The sequence below is a fragment of the Myotis myotis genome, unplaced genomic scaffold (assembly GCF_014108235.1).
Source record: "Myotis myotis isolate mMyoMyo1 unplaced genomic scaffold, mMyoMyo1.p scaffold_m19_p_6, whole genome shotgun sequence".
Taxonomy (NCBI): domain Eukaryota; kingdom Metazoa; phylum Chordata; class Mammalia; order Chiroptera; family Vespertilionidae; genus Myotis; species Myotis myotis.
In genome coordinates, this window is record NW_023416368.1 from 83,976,533 (window position 1) to 83,994,453 (window position 17,921).

The window sequence follows — 17,921 nt, forward strand, 5'->3', positions numbered from 1 at the left end:
AAGGCCCTTTCTTCCACAGTGAGGCCTCCACCTTGGCCCAACACCTCACCTCAGCTACAGATTAGGGCTACAGGAGCCTCCCTGGATTCTGGAGTTCATATTTCAGGCCGTCTTTTGCTCTCTTTTTACCCCAGGCCTAGGAAAACCCACTGTGACCCAGCCTAGAGATGACTGAACCAGGGGCCCTCTGAGCTGTAATGCAAGGAACTCAGCCCAAGAGTCCTTCAAGTCCAAGAGAAAATCAGAAAATGCACCAGGAATAATACCAAATGTGGTCTGAAGGTCAGAGAGAGAAGGGACAGGCTGAGTGTCCCTGCCCAGGTCCCTCCTCTCTGTGGCTTGGCCTGAGTTCCTCCTAACCACTACTCCCCATGCATCCATAGGAACCTAGGAGCAGGTGATGCAGGTTCTGCTGCTCGAGTTTCTTTAGAGAAGACATAGAGAGGTCTGGGCTGAACCTTCCTGTGCCCACAGAGGAAGCTCCAAGGTGAGATGGGGGCAAAAATCCTTGTGAAACAGTCAGCAGGGGATGAGGACACAGAAAATCGGTCTTCCTCAGAGACAGTCCAGATGGACTCAGCCCCAACACCCCCATCAGCCTCTGCAGTCTCCTTGACCAATGACAATCTCAGCTCTGCTGGGTTCCCTTGAGTCACAGGGAGCTCACTCATGCCAGTCAGCCCCTGCAAGGTTGGGTGAGCTTTTAAGGTCAAGAAAGTTCTCCTGGAAGGGAGCTAATATCCAACTGCACAGGACAATTCCTGTGGAATTGGTTCTCTCTTTGTGTCCATGAAAAACGTATCCTCCCTCCGGCCTCAGTGAGGGCATGAGTATTTCATACATACAGAGCCTGGCATAGTGAAGAGACTTAATATTGAATGAAGGAAAATATATTAAAAATCCACAACAACAAAAATTGTTCTTCCTTAACAATTTCCTGACATAATGTCACTACCTCCCATGTTTTACTTCTGTCATTATTTTCTGATAAACATGAGGAAGTGTCTGCAGGGATCCACGGGATGTGGGATTAAATCCTGGCCTTGTCTTTGACTAATCATGTTTACTTGAAAGTGTGGCTTTATTGCTGTATCTCAATTTCTTCTATAAAATCTGTAAACTGAGGATTGTTTTTGGACATTTGAATGAATACATATCTCCCTTGAAAAGGGGTTGGGCATATCGTAAGTGCTTGTCAAATGTTAGCTATCATTACCATCATCTTCACCAAACTAGGATTGTGGTACCCTTCTTTGTGGCTCTCAATTGTATATGTGACAGTTGTGCTTTAAGCATTGTTGTTGGGGAAAAGGAAAATCTGGAAACTCCTGCCATGAGAGGGAAAACCAGAGGTAGGAAAGCAAACTGGAGAAGCCCTGTGTTGCTGAGCTGGGATGGATGAATTGGTTCCTATTTTACTTATGAGGAAGGAGAGGGGTGATGTTTCCTTGAGTCCCATTTAAGACACACAGTCATAGCTCTTTACGGAGAGGAGGACCAGGGCAAGGTGCAGGGAAAAGCTAACATGTAGATAGAGAAGGAGAATTTCGTTACAAAAATGGTCAACAATGAAGGTGTAACTAAGTCCGGAGAGCAATACATCAATGAATCGGCTGTCAGACCTGGTGAAACCCAGGAGCTAATGACTCTGGCCTGCTTGCACTTCCCTCAGGAGTGGAGAGGTCCAGGATGCATGCAATGAATGGAAACCCAAGTCTAGGGGAGGGGTTGTAAATCCCTGACTTCTTTATGGGTTCCAGCATTTACCATGCTGGAACTCTGGGTGTGATTGGTCCCTTGTAACCAGGTAACGGCGGAACCTGTTCTGATTGGCTGGCAGCGGCCAGGACAACAAACTTCAGTTAAGAAGCAACTGTGGCAGGAGAAGGAGCTTTGGCTGTGCTCTCTTCCCACTGTGGTTGTAGCTCTCAGCGCTTGTCGGATCCTGATCCGTTTTCAACAAGTCGTGTTGGTTGCTGTCCTCACAAACGAGTCATCCAGAGAGGTGCAGTTTCGGGGGGTGGCTGGGCCCTGAGCCCCACCTAGGGCCAGGCAGCCCAGAGGCCAAGCAAACAGTGGGTGAGCCCTACCTGCTTGTGCGGTGAAGCCTTGGGGCTGCCTGCAGGCCTAGCCTTCCTTGGGGGGAGGGACTGCTGAGGGTTGTGGGTGGGGGGAGGCGGGGAGCGGGGTGTAAGCGAATCAGCAACACCAGGGAGGAGAGGAGGTGAACCATGGGCAACTGGCGCACTTGCTGTCTGAAGCCCAGTGACAGCGACAGCGACAGCCTCAGTTCCAGCCTCAGCCCTATCCCCATACCCGGACCCAGACCCACCCCCGTATCCAGCTCCGAGCTGGATGGGGTTCCCCCAGGACCCAGACCTACCCCCGCACCAAGCTCTGAGCTGGATGGGGCTCCAGGACCCATACCCACCCCCGCACCCAGCTCCGAGCTGGATGGGGGCTCCAGGCGCTTTAAGTCAAAGTGTAAGTCTGAGGCTCATGAAGAGGCTGCCGAGGACACAGGGACAGTAGAAACAGTGCCTGCTGCCCCGAAGTCTAAGAGGTTGAATTCCTTAGCCCTCAAGGGCTACCACCGGAAGAATATCAGCGCCCCAGCGATGGCCCAAGGTAAGAAACAGCAAATGCCTTCTCTTTGGCGTACCTCCATCCTCCGCTGCCCCCACCGTCCCCTGGGAGGGACTCACTGCCTGGGGCTCCTTCCAGCTGGAGCCAGCTTTCCTAGGGATGGGCACCTGGTCCCCCACCCCTGCTGCTTTCCCCCTTGAGGCCGGATGTGTTTCCCTCTTTACTACCTGAGCAGCAAGGTCGGATTTTGACCCTCCTGCTTGCCTGCTGACCTTCCTCAATGCTTTGTTCAATTGAGTTTACCTGCTGGAAAAGCCACACGTGACCAGGTGTTTCAGTTGATTAGGACAGAAGTACAAGGAATGAGGGTTCCATTGTATTTGAAGTAATGCCGCCCAATAAAGCATGGGGTGTCCTGTGTGTGTGTTTTTCTTGTTTTAAGCTAATCGCTTTTGGTTCGGATGGCTGTGTTTCTCAGTTCCTTCCAGAGCCATGGGTGCCTCACAGTAGAGTGGAGACAGTAAAGGAAAAGCTACGCCCTGGCCCTCTCTTCACTCAGAAGGGACTGTTTCTGTGGTGCCCATCCCACACCATAGGAGGCAGTGTGGGAATCAGTACAGCGAAGACCCTATTCAGAGCTTTTATTCTTCTCCTGGCCTTTGTGAGAGCAAAATGATGTTGTGTGCTGTAGACATGTCCAATTAGGTTAGCATAATCATTTTATTTTTTAGATATTTTTTAAAGAATAATTTATTGATTTTTGGAGAGAGGTGGAGGGAGAGGGAGAGAAAGAGAGAAACATTGATGTGAGAGAGTAACATTGATCTGCTGCATCCTGCACACTTCCTCCTTCCAGGGATCAAGCCCAAAACACAGGCATGTGCCCTTGACTGGGAAATGGAACTGGCAACCTTTTGGTGCACAGGATGATGCCCAAAAAACAGAGCAACACCAGCCTGGACCAAGCTAGAGTTAGCACACTTTTTTTGTTGTTGAGTCTCACCCGAGGATATTAATTCATTGATTTTTGTTTGTTTGGTTTTTTTTTTAGAGAGAGAGTGGAAGAGACAGGGAGACAGAGAGAAACACCAATGTGAGAGAAACACAGGACACAGGCCGATGCTCTGTCCACTGAATTAAAACAGCTAGGGCAGCACACTCATTTTAAAATATAAATTTAAATAGGTAACTTTAAAAAAAATACATTTCATTGATTTTTTGCAGAGAGGAAGGGAGAAGGATAGAGAGTTAGAAACATCGATCAGCTGCCTCCTGCACACCCCCTACTGGGGATGTGCCCACAACCAAGGTACATGCCCTTGACCGGGAATCGAACCTGGGACCCTTCAGTCCGCAGGCTGACGCTCTATCCACTGAGGCAAACCGGTCAGGGCTAAATAGGTTACTTTTCAATTGAGTAAAGACCCATTGGTTTTTAGTGAGGTATTTTAGTTGATTACCAATAAGTGGTTCTGGACATTTCCAGGGAGGCTCATGGGCCTGGGGACTGGTGCCTGGCTAGAAACTGGTTCTCAGAGTGTCAGCTCTTAGATCCTGGTTGTTCAAGTGAGGTGGGTATAAATGTACAATCAGACGCCACTACTGGGTAGAGGTTCAGATATGCTACAGGTCAACTTTTTCATCAGCTTCGTTTCTCACCTGGTCTGAATTGATTTGCCCTTTTCTTCTTTACATGGAGAGCCTTTCATTTGTACCCAATATAGGTGATATGTTAGGTCAAAAAGGAAAACTAAGTTTTTAGATTTTACGTTAGGGGGCTCATCTTTCCAGGTATTTCAAATTGTAAATTTTGTTGTAAAGTATTTAAAATGGAATAAAATGTTTCATTTTGTATGTTGTAGTCTGTCAGATAATCAGCTACTGTTATTTTTCTATGGCATTTGTATCAGAATTGATCAGTTAATTTTTTTTATTCTTAGAACAAGACGAGAAGAACAATGATGTAAGTAAATAGTTGAAAAGTTAAGAAAGATATTAATAGTTTGATATAAAGTTGTCTGCCATGATTTCTAAAAAATGTAATGGACCAATAACATTAGCATGAACATCTTTTTGTCGGTTTTCTCAATACTAATTATTCTAGCTTGAAGAAGAATTTTATCCTCCAAATGCTGAAGCATTTCAAAAATATACCATCTGGAACTTCTTTTTTTTAAATTAAATCTTTATTGTTCAGATTATTACATTTGTTCCTCTTTCCCCCCCCCCCCCCAACTCTCCTCCTCCCATTTCCCGCCCCACCCTCCGCCCTCACTCCCCACCCACTGTCCTCATCCATAGGTGCACGATTTTTGTCCAGTCTCTTCCCGCATCTCCCACACCCCTTTCCCCCCCAAGAATAGTCAGTCCATTCCCTTTCTATGTCCCTGATTCTATTATAATCACCAGTTCATACTATACATCAGATTATTTATTCACTTGATTCTTAGATTCACTTGTTGATAGATGTGTATCTGTTGTTCATAATTTGTATCTTTACCTTTTTCTTCTTCTTCCTCTTCTTAAAGGATACCTTTCAGCATTTCATATAATACTGGTTTGGTGGTGATGAACTCCTTTAGCTTTTCCTTATCTGTGAAGCTCTTTATCTGACCTTCAATTCTGAATGATAGCTTTGCTGGATAAAGTAATCTTGGTTGTAGGTTCTTGGTGTTCATCACTTTGAATATTTCTTGCCATTCCCTTCTGGCCTGCAAAGTTTCTGTTGAGAAATCAGCTGACAGTCGTATGGGTACTCCCTTGTAGGTAACTGAGTTTCTTTCTCTTGCTGCTTTTAAGATTCTCTTTTCGTCTTTTGCTCTTGGCATTTTAATGATGATGTGTCTTGGTGTGGTCCTCTTTGGATTCCTTTTGTTTGGGGTTCTCTGCGCTTCCTGGACTTGGAAGTCTATTTCTTTCACCAGGTGGGGGAAGTTTTCTGTAATTATTTCTTCAAATAGGTTTTCAATATCTTGGTCTCTTTCATCTTCTGGCACCCCTATAATTCAGATGTTGGTATGCTTGAAGCTGTCCCAGAGGCTCCTTACACTATCTTCATATTTTTGGATTCTTTTTTCATTTTGCTTTTCCGGTTGGGTGTTTTTTGCTTCTTTGTATTTCAAGTCTTTGACTTAATTCTTACGCTCCTCTGGTCTGCTGTTGGGTGTCTGTATAATATTCTTTATTTCATCCAGTGTATGCTTAATTTCTAGTTGGTTCTTTATCACAACATCGAGGGTCTCATTAGATTTCTTGTAGATCTCATTAAGTTTATCGGCAGTTTCTAGAAAATTATTGAAAGACCTTAAAAGTGCAGTTTTGAGCTCTATATCCTCCATTTCTGTCATGTTTCTTTGTCTCTGCATTTTTTATGCTTTCTTGGTGCACCCCTTGTGGTCTTTGTGCGCAGTCTTGTAGTTAAGCCTTGATTGTTGTCGCTAATACTGGGGGTGATTTGACCTCCAGGCCAACTGGCTATGGGAATCAGCTGTGTCTGCAGTGGGAGAACTTCTGTGTTGGATCTCTAGGGCGGTGCTAATCTAGTGTTTGCCTAAGGCTATCCCGCAAATGCCTCTGTGCAGGGATTGGGTGGGGAGGGTCCCCGGGGATCTACAGGGCTGGTGGAGCAAGCAGTTATGGCTGCTCTCCATCCCCTCCCCAGGGGCTCTGCCTCTCAGAGTCCCAGCAACTGCTGCAAACCTCAGAGAGAAAGCTGCCTTCGAGTTCCAACCGAAGCCAGACAGTCCCACTTCTCCCGTTTGAGTCTGGGTCCCTAGAGACTCGCCCGCATCTGGAGCTCAGAGTCTGAGACTCCCTCCTGATTGAAACAGACAACCTCACCCTCAGCCACCAGCCCGCTCCGCATGCACTCTGCACCTTAGTATTTCACTTCAGCACTGCGCCTCCTCTGAGTCTCGGTATGCTATTCTCTTTCCTCTTAGTTGTAGAACTTCCACTCAGCCAGCCTCCCTGTCGTTCTGGATGATGGCTGTTCCGTCTTTTAGTTGTATTTTTGAAGTGGTTGTTCGAGGCAGCAAACTCCGGCGTTAACCTATGCCGCCATCTTGGTTTCTCTGGAACTTCTGATTAATAAGGAAAAAGTGGCTTTGCAGTGAAATAATTGAAACAAGCAAAATGGTGTTTTATACAATATATTGATCTTTCTGATTATAGGCTACTGGCAATGTAAAAATGCTCTGTATTTTGAAAGGCATTGAGTAGATTATTCCCAATCTCTTGTGCATTTGTGGGGGATGGTGATGGGGAAGTAAGACAGCATGAAGAAAGCTATTTTCTATGAAATGAGGAAGGATGGCTCACCTTCATTAGTTTTTAAAAACAACAAAACCAAGCATATTAAAGTTATTCGTATTTTCTATATTTAAAAACACTACTATTACTTTAAATTATTTACAGTGACTAGTTATAGTCATAAATTTAAGGAAGATAATTGTCAAAACATAGTTTAGTATTTGGTTATTGCTGAATTGTTGGGCTCTTTACAAATCAATGGATACTTCTCAAATAAATGAATACTTCTAAAGTGTGTTAAGGATAGTTTATTCTCTAAAGATTCTCAAAATTTTTATTGTCTCCTTCCCAGTACCACTGCAGATAAATTCTAAATTGTATCTGCAGTAGGATTTACCGCCCAGATGTAAATGATTTTAAAAACTTGTCAAGTACTTGAACTGCTAATCTGTCCAGGTTCTATGCTCAGCAGCTGGAGGCAGGAGAGAAGTCAGAGTCCTCCCTCCCCTAGAGAAGCGTAGGTTCCTATGAGAGGGACACCCTGGAGGCAGTTGATGCCGTGTGACAAGTGGTGACTCAGATGTGGGCGTGTGCAGGAGAGAAGCTGGGTGGTGTGGCTGCTGGGGAGGGTGTCCTGGAGGTAGGTGGGGAGGAGTGGAGCTGCTGGACAAGGAAGAAGAGGCCTCCTTGTAAGCAGAGAGCACAGCCTGAGTGAGGCAGAATGGGGGTGAGTGTCAGATGATCAAGAGAACAGAATTAACAACATTTAGAAATGAATGGAAACTATTCTCTGGGGTTCTCACTTGAGAAATGTAATGATAGTCTTCCTTAAACATGAAGTGAGAGTTGAATTCTGAAAGTTGTTTTATCTGGTTTTTGGGAAATTGAGGCTCAGAGAGACCTGTGGCCCCCAGCTTGTTAGCAAATGGGCAGCCCTGGCACACACACACCTCTGACCAAACATGCTTGTTTGTCTCTCTCTCTCCTGAATTAATATTCATTATTGGCTTTCATTTACTGTAATAAAATGGTCTTGATTTATTATTATTTAATACATTGCATTTATTTATAATAAATGAACAGTAGAAATAGAAAAATCTCAGCTGCTTTTCATCTCTTAAGGAAAAAAGAACAACAGCCCTGAAGTCTAATTCTAAACATTTTACACTATTATAAAGGGGATTTATAACAGGGGTTTGACAGGTTTGATTTTAGGTACTTATGAAAGGCAGCATTTTATAACTCATTCCTCCAATCTCCACTGTGGAAGTTAGACCTATCTACTGGGTTTACCATAGAGCCGCACATGATATCACACTCAAGGAGTTCATGGACTCTAAGAAAAACCTTAATGCTTAATTGTTTGACATTTTAACCGAGAGAAAAAACACACTTTTATAGATTTAACGTACATACTGTGACATTTTCTTCTCTTTCCCTCTTCGGTAGGAATTTCCAGGGCGCCTTACTAAGTGCTATGGGTCTTGCCCCACAGTGTTTCTCTATGATGACACTATGAGACAGCCGAATTTCAGCACCATCATCCAAGCGTGAGTACAACTAGGATGCCAGGGACTGAGTGACAGACCACTTTGGTAGAAGCATCCTATTTATACCTAATTACAGTCACTTCATTGTCCTTTTCAGTGACCAGGTTAAGAAACTGGTGTCAATTATCTATTGATTTCAAGGGCCTAAATATGAACTTTCAATTTCCACTTTACTCTTAGAGTGAATGGACGAAGGAAAAGCTAGTTAGCAAATAAGAAATTCCCCCCAAAGTATTGATATTTCCTGATGCATTTCTGTTTTTAAGACATTGTTGACCATAATGAAAAGGGGAGCTACTTTTTATTGGGAGTTCCTATTAAAGAGTATTTCTTGCAGTAGGAAGAGAAACTAGAGGCACCATTTTCCTCTTGATTTGGAAGGTCTATATATATATAAATCTGTATGGAAAAACAATAAAAATAAAAAGTATTTCTTTATGAGACATGGGCACAGAACAGTGCACCTCACTTTGGAAGCTACTCTTGGAAAAAGGAACAGCTTGTCCCCTACTGGCACCAGAGTGTATCTACATTAAAATTTAATTGGATTTTTATCAGATTTTTCCCATCGTACATTTTTTCTACACTATTTCTGTATGGAAATAGACTTTTCCTACCCCCCAAAGTGGGATGTATCACATCAGTCTTAAAGACAACTTTTTAGCCCTAACCGTCTTGGCTCAGTGGATAGAGCATCAGCCTGCGGACTGAAGGGTCCCAGGTTCGATTCTGGTCAAGGGCATGTACCTTGGTTGCAGGCACATCCCCAGTGGGGGGTGTGCAGGAGGCAGCAGATTTTTGTTTCTCTCTCATCGATGTTTCTAACTCTCTATTCCTCTCCCTTTCTCTTTGTAAAAAAAATATCAATAAAATATGTTTTTTAAAAAAAGAACAACTTTTCAAGATAATTCCTATATGGGTAAAATTTGTTTAACTGAAGTTTTAATTTAATAGATATATAAAATTTAATTATATATGTATAGATATACATATACAAATATATCTTCAAGTCACTATATCATTCCATATATATAAAAATCACCACAGAAAAAAATGAAAGAGGTAATTTTTGGAAACGTAGCCATAGGCAGGTTTATACTTAAGCAACCATGAACAGTGGTATGATGATGAAAAGTGTTTATTAGTTGCCCCATAGTCTACCATGGGAGATGAACTTTAAAAAACCCTAAGATGAAACCTCTAAGCTTATTTAAGAGAGAAAATACATATTCTGTCAAGCTTCCTGGCTCCCATGGGGTTGTCCAAGGTACATTCTCAGTGTCTAAAATATGAGCGCTGATTCTCCAGAACACGGTTTGGGAAATGCTTCCTGACAGTATTAATATATTCACCTTTAATTGTATTTTTCAGCCTGAAAAACACAATTAGCTTTAAAATGTCATTTTTATAATGTACCAACTTTTTGCTAATTAAATTAATAGTAACTTCTACTTTAGTTAAAACAGCAAGTTCATAATTATAATAATACTAGAGGCCTGGTGCACAAAATTTGTGCACTTGGGGGGTCCCTCAGTCCGGCCTGCGCCCTCTTGCAGTCCGGGAGCCCTCAGGGGATGTTCAACTGACGGCTTAGGCTGGCTCCCGAGCAGGCCTAAGCCATCAGTCAGACATTCATAGTGCTGCCGTGGAGGCGGGAGAGGCTCCCGCCACCACCGCTGCACTCGCCAGCCGTCAGCCCAGCTCAGGGCTTCTGGCTCAGTGGCACTCCCCCTGTGGGAGTGTACTGACCACCAGGGGGCAGCTCCTGCATTGAGCATCTGCCCCCTGGTGGTCAGTGCACGTCATAGCGACTGGTCATTCTGCCATTCTGTTGATTTGCATGCCTTTTATTATAATAATACTAGAGGCCCATTGCAGGAAGACTCCTGCAAGAATAGGACTTTGCTCCCGTCTCTGCCATTCCTACCCTGCCCTTCTCTGCCATTCCTACCCAGCCCTTCTCTGCCCCTCCTATCCCGCCCATCTCTGCCGCTTCTCTCCCGCCCATCTCCACTACCTCAGCTCCATTGCTTGGCTTCCTTCTACAGTGTCTTCAGTCTTCGCTCCCAGCCGGTATATGCAAATTAGCTGCCATCTTTGTTGGTGGTTAATTTGCATATCACTCTGATTAGCCCATGGTGGGCATAGTGAAGGTATGGTCAATTTGCATCTTTGTCTATTATTAGATAGGATAACTCTCTTCTCACATTTATAACAATAGTTGAGATCAAATTGTGTTTCAGCAAAAACTGAGCCCCATCTCTCTCTCTCAACTCCTGAGCTTTGGGACCTATTGAGTAATCACTGAATGTTTTTATTCAGCCAAGACACTAAATCCTGGAGTAAAGAACAACACCTCTCAACTTTGGATACAGTCCGTAGCTTTTTTTGAATTAAAAAGATTTCTGATGTTACAGAATAATTCAAAAGTAGTTTTAAAGATTAGCCTTGCTCAGACAAGTAGGTTTCATGCTTCTTTCTCCAAATTAATCTAATTTTGGAAGTACAGTAAATTTTAATTTCCTCTCCTTAAGTTTTCAAAATGATCATCAGTACATGCACTTATGGTGAAATAAGGGTTTGTTGAGAAAATTCATAGAGCTAATTGAATGTTAGGAATGATTTTGAAAAATGTTCATCATGGTACATTGTTCTCAATGGGGTGTAGTCTTTACTAGAATCATTTATGCAATTTATTTCCAAACAATGTCTCTAAATACATGCATTTCACCCCCTGCCCCAACACAGTCTCAATGTCACAACCTTTGACGAGCTGAGGAAAACTGTGAGGCATGATTACATGGACAAAAGCACCCAGGGAGGTTCTGATCTTACCCTAAGTCACGTGTTCCCAACTCTGGGGCACATTGCAGCACCTGGGAGCTTTATAAACAACCCCATGCCTTCCCAATGCCAGTGAAGGCTGCACGTCTCTAGGTGGAGACAGGCAGTTTCTCCAGCTCCTCAGGGGATCCCAGGGCACAGCCAGGCTCAGGAGCCACTGCCTGGTTAGAGTGGAGGGGAGAGAGGGCTCCTCGCTGTGGGCAGGACCTTGAGCATGTCAGTTTCAGCCTTGGTTTTCTCACCTGTAAAATAGGTTGTTGAATTGAATGTCAAATAAGGTTCAGTGGTCCTTTCAGCTTCTGTACTTCGAATTCTGTGACTTTAAAATCAATTTGAAGGTGAAGCTGTTTGAAGCCCAATAGAAGTATCCCTCTTGGATGCTCGTGGTGTTACAGGCCTTTTTACAGCGACTCATATTCCACAGACCTAGTTATGAAATTCAGATTAACCTTCTCTCAGTTGATTTGAGCTCCTTTTAGAAACGAGGGCAAAGGGAAGAAGCTTATCACTTAACTTCGAGGACCCCTTTGTTGCCTATTACACCACTTCTGTGAATAACTTAAAAATCCATTCACTTACACAGAATCTGAAGACTTACATCTGACCATGAAAATTTCATGTAATCTAATTAGGAAATAAATGTTATTAATATTACACTGTGAAGCATTATGCTGCATTGTTAGCATTGCTTTGTCAGGATAGCTAGACCTACTGATGTGGGCTCTTACACTTGCCACTCAATTTCCTAGTAATTATGTAAAAGTGATATTAAACAATTTTTTGGTACAGAGCATTTTATTTACTTTCAGGAAAATGGGTGTATAGGTGGATAGTGAACTAAGTCAACTGAAATGCAGGGCCTAACAACTTTTTTAAAAGTACAAAGACTACTGTATGGCTTAAATTTAAGTATGTGCACAAATACATATAACATGTACAGGATGAAAGGTCCTATGGGTACAAGGGCAGATGATGGGGGAGTGTGTACTAACATGTACAAGGTGGGGCCAAAGTAGGTGTACAGTTGCGAGTATGTGAAAGTTGATTCTTGTATTATTATTTATTAGTTACTATGTCATTTTCCATACAAACAACTGTACACCTGCTTTGGCCCACCCTGTATTATAATCATCAATCGACACATGTCTCCTAACAGCATGTTACCTAGCATTTTGGTTCGCCTATTTGTGCTGAAAGCAAAATAGCTAAAACAAGGAGCACAGTGCCCATATGATACTGATGGGAATGAGGATTTCAAGGCCACTGGGCAGCTGGGATGGTCTTCCCACTCCCCCTAACCCATTAAAAATTGTCCTCAAACCTAACATAATAAAATCAATTGTTACAATTGTTTTTTCTTCCACAGCGTGTCTATGGCCATATATAACAACATCAAGTACAGGTGAGCTTTAAAACCTGTATTGTTATTCTAGCTAATAAATGTATTAGTATAACATAGCAAGTTGAGTGTTACGTAGTAACTGTAGACATTTTTGGAGCAAGCTACAGAGTGCTTTTTATTCTATTACTAGAGGCCGGTGCATGAAAATTCATGCACTGGAGGGGGGTCCCTAAGCCCGGCCTACCCCCTCTCACAGTCCGGGAGCCCTCAGGGACGGGAGAAGACCTGGCGATCAGGGGAAGGCAATGTCCCCTCTGCTGCTGCCACTGCTGGCAGCGCAAGCCTCGGCTGGCCCTGGTTACCTGAGCCTCGGGTGGCCCTGGGCAGCTAAGGACTGAGGGGACTAAGGGACTCCAGAGGCAGGCACATGGCTGCTGCCCCAGCAGGACTGAGGGAACTGGGTACCAACACCTTGTGGCTGTGGCACCACCATCTTTGAGGGAGGGGCAGTCAATTAGCATATTCCCTCCTTATTGGCTGTGGGCGCCACCATCTTTGCAACAGTGTGAGGGTCAATTAGCATATTCCCTCTTTATTAGATAGGATTGAAGTGAATTATTTGTTTATGTCTTAAGACCCATAACAGTTGAGTTATTGAGGATCCCAAAGAGTATTTTTTTTATGTAGGTTACATTGCTGTTTATTCTATTAGAAATTAAAATTGAGATTTAAGAAATAAGTCCATTGTATGTTTAAGAGTTTTTATAGCATTACTGGAATTCTAAGCTAGATAATCCTTTGTTGTGGCAGATTGTCTTGCCCACGATAGGATATAATGCACAAGACAATGTAAAAAAAGAACTATTTTCCACACCAAAATTTGAGTGGACAGTGTGTCATTAACACATTTTTTCAAATCTCTTTAATGTCTAGCTTATAGAAGACACCTGATTCTCATGTACATTCTGTCTTCAATCATTTGCAATTACTTCAATCGTGTTAATCCTTTGCTTTGAAGCAGTAGTATGAAAACCCAGCCTCATGTAGCTATCTGGCTAGAAAAAGCTGTATTTACAGAGCCTCAGATAGTTGTGGATATTCATTGATATTGGACCAAAAGTCCATAAGTGCTGGTTTTTTCAATTATTTACAATGGAAATTTAAATAATATCCATGAACTTATCATCAGTACTCTGTTAATACTAATTGATCTATCTTGTACACTGAATGGATCTTTCACTTGTGCACTATGTTATGATAATATTATGCGTTGGTCATTTGGAGAGTATTGGTTCACTTTCTTTGTACAGTGTCCAATACGCCCTTTTATGAGTATCATCATCAATCTTCCCAGAAAAAATTTTAAGTATTGAAAAGCTGCCAAGCTCACAAAGCCAAGGACACAGTTTTGCCCTGTTCGAATAGCTCAGTTGGTTATAGCGTTGTTCCATTATGTCAAAATTATGGGTTCAGTCCCTGGTCAGGGCACATAGAAGAAACAACCAAAGAATGTATAAAAATAAGTGGAACAATAAATTGATCTCTCTCTCCCTCTCTCTCTCTCTCCCCTCCTCACCCTCTTTCTTTATTTCAAACAAAAAGAAAGAGAGAAAGAATGTAAAGGACAGTCAGTACACATTTTACCAAATTCTGATTTTTTTAGGTTATATGGCTTGAATTGTGTCATTGAAAAGAAATACAATTTATTTTCCTTGAAGTGACAGGCTCACTGTTTATTTTTGACAGAATGGCAGGTGTATTCTCAGGTAAAGATGCAATTCTAAGGAAAAAGTGGCTTGTTCTGCTCACAGCTAAGGCACAAGCGCTTTTCCTTAACACAACCACATTTCAGTGTGCAGAAGTGCTTAATGCACACTCTCCCCCTGTTGAGAATGTGAAAACAGGATCCACGTTTCATAATACTATTCCTTTTTATCAAGGATGTCCTGAAGTGAGGCAGAATTAGTTTTCCAACTGCAAGTGGCAGTGAAGAATACACTGACAGCTAGCACAGTGTGGTACCACTGCCTTCATCCATGCTCACACACCAGTTTTGATCATCTTTGATTTTATACAACATTTCAAAAGTCAGTGTCAACTCAGGCAATGCCTCAATATTCCACTAATGTTGACCGCATGGGCCTCCTGAAAAATGGTGTAGGGGGAAACCTAACCCCGGTGGCCTGCAGAGCTCACTTGTTCCAATGAGCAGAGTGTTTTAGTGTGGAGAACATTTCAGTCAAAAGACTGGTCACTTTTAAAATAGAAAGGCACCTTTTTAATTCAAACTTTTAACAGATACAAGAAAAAATGCACAATAATAATATAATACAGGAAAATAATAAGTGGAAAAACAGGAAAAAATAAACATGAATGTCATATCCACATGAATTAAAATTCTAAACACATTGTAGCCCAGCACTACTGCTTTATAAAGTGTTCTTGTGTATTCCAGTGTGAGCTGGAGGGATGGAACCATATTTGGTGTACCAGCATTGCCTGTCAGGGAGGGTCAGTGGTTTTGAAAGCAACTCTCGCTGGTCATTGCAGAAAACATTCCACAGAATTTGATGTACTGAGTAAAAAGAAGTCAGGAAACCCTCTTAGAGAATCCAAGACAACAGTTTGTAAAACTGCTTTGTTGAAAGTTAAGCTTCCCCCTGAACCCTGTCTCCACTCCTAGATGATGTGTTGCTGAGATACTAACATTTCCTGAGTAATGTTTCTTGTTTTATAGAGTTGGAAATAAAACCACCGCTATTTTCGATGAGAGAAAGCACCCCTTCAGAGTAAGTGTCAGTTTTATTGACGTTCTATTTGTCTCCCATACTGTGGTGTTTATTTCATACTGGTCTGCTTTGAAATGAATTATTAGAAAAAAATGACTCCCTCCAGCTTGAAGTCAAAATCATCTTCTTTTCAGTCTTCTCCCCATTGCATGTTGTCTCTAATGATTTTACAAAAGGAGTCTTGTGTGAGGGCCACGTCAGTAAGAACTGAGCCACAGCTTTGTATAGTCAGGGAGCTAAAGTGAGTAAATGTGCCCCAAATGAGTAAGTGTATCTTTCTTAAAGAAACATTTCAGGAGCACCAAACAATATAAATGTCTGTAAATAGACCTACAAGGTATGTTAAGACTCTTTGAAAAAACTGAGGCAACTACTTAAATTTTAAACCAATTAAAATGAGAGGATTTCCTGCTTCCCTCCTCTGAAGCTCTGCAGCGACATGTAGCTGGTGCCTCCTGGGGAGCACGGCACAGCCAGAGTCTCGGGGTCACAGGAACATGAACATGTGTTTTCAGAGCTGGTTGCAGAGAAGAGTGACATGGGGGTCAACATGCCTGTGAGCCTAAACATGGTTTACATTTCGGTAGACTTCTGTGGGCGGGGGGAGGGAGAAACATACATAACTGTATGCAGGTTGTACCTGTATCTCTGTTCAGTAACTGGTGAGTATAGAATCAGTGTTGTTTAAGATCATTGTTTATACTTCAAAGACTAAAAGAGCCCTAGCTGGTTTGGCTCAGTGGGTAGAGCGCTGGCCTGCGGACTGAAGGGTCCCAGGTTCAATTCTGGTCAAGGGCACATGCCTGGGTTGTGGGCCCCATCCCCAGTAGGGGGTGTGCGGGAGGCAGCTGATCAAAGATTCTCTCTCATCATTGATGTTTCTATCTCACTCTCCTTCTCCCTTCCTCTCTGAAATAAAAAAAAAAGTCATTATTTTTAAAAAAGACTAAAAGATATGTCACCTAATTGAAATTATTTTAGGGACAGGTGGGCAAAGTAGAAGGCTGCTAGCATGAGAGTTCTTATGTATATTTTCCTTCACTGGGTACTTACACTGAGTGGCCAGATTATGACCACCTGACGTTTGTAGGCAAATTAGCTATAATTTCCCGCTGAAGTTGCTAGAGGGCCAGCTCATTATAAACGTCTGAATAGCACAACATACCTAAGTATCGTTGCTGATCAGGTTCATCCTATCATGTTGATGGCGTATCCCAATGGAGATGGCTTCTTCCAACAAGACAATGCGCCATGCCACGGTGCTCGTATTGTGCAGGAGTGGTTTCAAGAACATGAGGGAGACTTTACCTTGCTTAGGTGGCCCCCACAATCACCAGATCTCAATCCAGTTGAGCATTTGTGGGACGAAGTTAAAAGAGACATCAGGCAGCTGGTTCCACAACCATCAAATCTCACAGAACTGGACAGTGCTATTCATCAGGCATGGTGTCAGATTCCTCGCATCACCTTTCAACATCTCGTGAAGTCAATGTCAAGAAGAATCGCCGCAGTATGGAAGGCAAAAGGTGGCCCAACAAAGTACTGATGGGGTGGTCATAATAATCTGGCCACTCAGTGTATATTGCCTTTTTTCTCTTTTCAGCATGAAGTAATTACAAAGGACCACTTTCTGCATGACCCTGACCTGAAGATTGTCTACAGATTTGTCTGTGCTCTTTTCAGTGCTGAACACCTCACCGCTGAATGTGCGATTGTGACCTTGGTAAGACAGCTCTTCCAAAGGCTGCTTCTCTGTCCTGGGCACAGGTAGTGGTCCTGCTTTGCACATCAAAGCAGATTCCTGACATGATCCTCAGAACTTTATTAAGAGAAGCTATGAAAGGGAGTAAGTCACACACAGTGGAGCTAAATAATCGTTGGGATTGAAAGTGTTACCATTGCTGTTTCCATCACAAACAATTGCTATTAAAGACATGAGGGGAGATTTCTGTTTCTTCCCCTAACTCCCCACCCAACCCCACCTCCTGACCCACAGGAGACACAGGCGCATGCAGTGCACACACACACACACACACACTCACACACACACTCACACACACACAAGGTGTGCTGTCGGGGAGGATGGAGGCAGCAACAAACCATCCAGCCTTGGGACAAACTGACTCAGTGTAGGACTAAGCTGAGTCCCCAGCTGTGTTCCCCAAGCAGCTCTCAAGTGTGTCCTGTTGGGAACTAGACCCCTAGGTTCTCTGTTCCCTCCATGATGGGTGTTACTCCATTCCTGCTGTCCTCCGGGGCCTGCCTGCGAAGCCGCCCCAGAGAATAGAGCCAGTAGCACTGGAAAAGGCTTTGCTAGTTGCCTGCTAAGCTACAGCTGCGGAAGGACTTTTGCGTCATCCATACAGAATCCCTCTGTTCATATTTTGTCACTGGAAATAGGTTCTATTCTAGGGAGCGGTGGTGGGGATGTGTTACTCCTCCCACAGCACGCCTGAAGGGGAGCGTCAGCTGCAGGGTCGGGGAAAAGACACAGGTCAGTGCCTCCCCCTTGAGCATCCAGGGAAAGCTTTGAAGAGGCAGCTGTGCTTCTGAATAGAG

General features: G+C 43.2%; 1 pseudogene; it reads left to right on the forward strand.

The window, feature by feature from the left end:
- LOC118659245 overlaps positions 1-17,921 on the forward strand; it is a 46,644-nt pseudogene that overhangs the window by 20,998 nt on the left and 7,725 nt on the right.